Here is a 4,303-nt window from a genome sequence, read left to right as displayed (position 1 = left end):
CACACTCGAGTGGGGGAGAGCGAGCGAAGTGGAAAAACTCCAGCGCATCACTGTCCTCATAGTCCTAGCCGCACACATCGCCCCAAACCACGCCTCGTGCGGCACCTCGGCGACCGCAGAAGCGTAACGGCGGGGGTTAGACGCGATGTGACCTAGAAAAAATACACTCCCGAGCGCAGAACTGTAGCCGCAGGCTATCACAGAGAGAACATGCAGAGAGGCTGCTAAACGAACCTCTCATGAGTGCCTCCCCGTGATAAACCCGTTATACGGCTCTTTCCTTTTGTTGACTCATCGCGTCCTCGAAGAGGAGTTGAACACTGCTTCGAAGAAAAAAAAGCGCTGAAAACGCGAGATGGTTTCCCCTTAGGGCACAGATGATTCCGCTTTCCTGAAGAAAATGGAAATCTGAGCTGAAATGGTATACAGCATCTCCAGGAATACTACGCGTATTACGCATGCATAAGGCGGTGCCAAGCGCTATTTGACCAATAAAATTGCCGGGATGGTATAGGGCTTCAGACATTCGTCACACCGAAAGGTGTTCCCATACGGTGACGTCACCGCAGCATCGAAGTGACCTATGAAAGGGAACTCGACAAGTATAAAAGCCTCATCCGTTCGGGAAGGTGCGCTCGCAGTCAGCGGAGCCAGACGAAAGTATAAATCATGCTTTACTTTGTTTGTTGTCATCTTCTTAATAATGCCGCGAGGAAATGATGCCCGATAGCGGCGACCTGATGCAGCCCTCCTGCAGCCCTGAAATGAAGGAGCATTATGAAACAGAAATACTGCAAAATAATAATACTAACGCCACTAAATCCAGGATGAAATAATCGTTTTAAGATTTCTGCTTTGTCTCGGTTTCAATCAAATTTCCGAAGAGACATTTTAGCATATTTTTTTATTTTGTAAACTACATTTAGTCTCGTTTTTTATTCATCAACAATATTGCATTATACATTTAATTATAGTAATTGTCACATGACCAGCATTTACATTGCGTCTCGTCTCATTTTCGTCACGTTATAAAGGTTCGTTGACGATGATATTTAGTCATAATTTTCATTGACGAAAGCAACACTACTTCACACTGAATGAACTAGCAGTACTTTTATATCATTACACGAAACCCATTCTGATCATCACTGATAAAACTTTTATTTCTCTGAATCAGATCTGTCACATTGTGTTTATTTTCATATTTCTGCTCTTGATCTTTTACTTTATTCTGTTATGGTTGATTTCTTTCATTTACAGGTCTGTTTAGATGTTTTATCTGTTTGAAGATCTCGATCTGTTTCTCAGTTTTGTAGTGTTTGTTGTTTTGCTGTCTGTGGTTTTGCTTAAATTTGCAGTTGACTTTTAACACATATAACTACATGCATGCATTATTCTTCACAAGATATTTCCATCATAGAAGACTGCTAAACATGCCCTTCTTTAGACATTTTAAATGGGGTCATTGCTGAATTTGTTTTTTGAGTTAAATGTGAAAATAAAACACTTTAAAATGAAACAGTATTTGCAGTCAATAAGTTGCTCATACAGTTTTTTATATTATAACACAGTCAATTAACACTTTATCCAACAGAAAGCATACATCAATGCTTTTTAACATAAAAAACACATATAAAAACAATGAATCCAGACAGAAATCAAATGATTTTTAGCAAATAATTTCATATCCGTCATATCCGATCCGTGCCACATGAGAGGAACAAATCGGAATCTGGTCACTTGAACCATGCAGTGTAAATGGGGCAATATTTTCTACTAATTAAGGTCGCTGGCCGCTAGCTTATCTGCAAAGTCCATACAAAACACTAGCCACTAAATCAGTGGCTAACTTAAACTTATGTCTGTCGTAAATGTGATGAGTTTATCACTCAAACAAACAGAACTATCACCACTAATGTCTTGTATAAGAGTTCGTGTTGAACACTTTCATTTTCTGGTGCATTACACTAACAGTAACTGTCTTTTCTCTCCGCCAAAACTCACTCGCATCTGACTCTCACTTCCCTCTTACCCTTGACCTCTCCTGTGATTGGCTCATACACAAAAATTTCAGAAATAAAATAAATTTACAAAACATTTGTGTAACTCTTTCTTACTATTTTCACAGGCATCTTTTAAGCATTTTCACATATATTATTACCCAAAAAATATTTAACATTTTAAATGCTGTATACAGTAAATGAACATTACTCCATAGGCATTTCTCTCATTGAGCAAAATCATAACTTCTTCTGCTGGTCAATTAATCGTAACTTGTTTAACCTTAAACTCTATTTATTAAACGATGAAATTATTTATTCAAACTTGTATATCTTATACTAAAGAACATATTTCAACCGGGTTACACCTTTCCCCTTTTAAATGTCTGTGTGTCCTCACCAGACAATAATAAACTAACAAAGGAGTCCTAAGGGCATAATAACTAATGTGTATAGTGTTTTCCTATTTTAATGACTATCCCTCTGTGTACTATGATCAAAGGCTCATCTCTGGATTTACCAGGCTCATCATAGGTAAGACTAATAGCTGGCTTGACAGTTCTCTTAGGTCTAGGCTCAGGCTGGGCTGCATTCTATCCTCCTGGACCTCAGATACCTCTTCTTCAGACTCTGATCCAGCTTCACTTGTCTCTTCCGGAGCTACTTCTGGATCACACCCCTCATCCTCAGACACTGGTTCACAGTTGTGATCAACCTCTTCTGGGTCTGAATCAATTTCATAAACCTGTTCAGCTGCAGGGTCATTTTCAACTTCGACTGGCAGTATTTCGCACCCTTTGGACAGGCTCTCTCCAAGTGACAAAGTGAGGGACATAATACTCCATGTCAGAGGATGAATCAGAAAATTCCTGTAACTCTTGAGTCTCTTGTCTTGAGTCCCTTTGACTTCTATTATGAGTGTCTGCTCTGGTCTTGGGTTTCTTAGGCGGTTGAGCATCCTGGTCAGTGCATGGCATTCTCACCAGCTGTCCAATCGGAAGAAGGATGTCCCTGTGTATATTCTTTGTCCCTAGCCTTCCATCCTCCCGTTTGATCTTGAACACAGGTAGGTTTGGCATCTTTCAATGACAACATCTGGAACGGGACTCCACTTGCTTTCCAGTTTGTCTTGACTCTCAGACCTAGATTCGGGTAGTACTCTGTAGAATCTCTATGGACTGAAAGCTAACTTGGCGATCATACAACCTCTTGTTTCTCTGGTGCCATTGGTCACCGCGGCATCAGGAGGCTAACTTGTAGGCTTGCTTCAAATCTTCCTTCAGCTTTGTGACATGTCGGTATGGGAACACCTCTTCTATATACCATCTAGGGGCGTTCGAGCACAAGTCAACAGGAGTCTAGCCTCTCAAACATCAGAAGGTAAGGAGAGTACCCATTGGCATCACTTGGTGCTGTTGTACCGTGGACCAAGTGGGAGCACATGTAAAATCCCACGTCATGCTTCTCCCGAGCTGAATCTTTGTAGAGCAGAGTTAGGTTGAAACTTTCTGGCCTTGGTCTCCTTGCGGATGTCTGCGGATTATCCATGACATATCCCATCAAAGGTCAACGGTTCTGGATCAATCGGCTCTCAAAATCTCTTCCTTGATCCGAATGGATCCTGGAAGGCAGTCCATAGTGTATGAAATATATCTCCCATTAAAACCCGTGCCTATGGGGTCCTTCTGGCTTTTAGTTGGGAGAAAGCCTGAAGTACCTCGACTGACTGATCTGTGACCACTAACCGTTACTTATGCTTTGGGTCAGGCTCCATGGAAAGAAAAGTCCATGCACACTAAATCCATAGGCCCATGGCTTACAATCTGGTCTGTAGACAGTTCTCTGTATAGGGGTCTTGTAGGTGACACACTCACACAGTTCTGATGTGGCTCTTCCACTGCATCGACATTTCTAGGCAAAAATCTACTTGAACGGGTCAACAGTTCTTTCCTGTCCAAGGTGCCCCCAGGTCATCATGCATGGCCTTCCATAACCATCTCCGAACTCGGCAGAAAGGGTTGGCTGATGCACCTCTCAGATGGTTTCTTGCAGTGCCGATTTTATTAATCCATCTTTCATTGCAAGCTTTCCAACTTCCCTTTTCAATATATGGACAGCTATAGACTCACTGGTCACCTCCTCTTGCCAGTGCCCATGCTTGATGAAGCGGATGGCCCGGTCCAATGGCTTCATCCTCTTCTTGAGCTTCATAAAGGACTCAGTTTGGACATAAGTTCCAGGACTTTAACTCCATGTGTGGGAAGCCATACAGGTCCAGGAACACAGTGGGAGATGCTCCCATG

General features: G+C 42.0%; 1 protein-coding gene across 1 annotated transcript in view; it reads left to right on the top strand.

Moving 5' to 3' along the window:
• The window catches only part of LOC109101046, a 139,999-nt gene that overhangs the window by 10,594 nt on the left and 125,102 nt on the right, over positions 1 to 4,303 (top strand). The window lies entirely within an intron of this gene.

Source organism: Cyprinus carpio, chromosome B14 (assembly GCF_018340385.1).
Source record: "Cyprinus carpio isolate SPL01 chromosome B14, ASM1834038v1, whole genome shotgun sequence".
In the NCBI taxonomy this organism is placed as follows: Eukaryota; Metazoa; Chordata; class Actinopteri; order Cypriniformes; family Cyprinidae; genus Cyprinus; species Cyprinus carpio.
The sequence above is the reverse complement of the archived record's forward strand: the minus strand, read 5'-3'. Positions and strand labels throughout refer to the sequence as shown.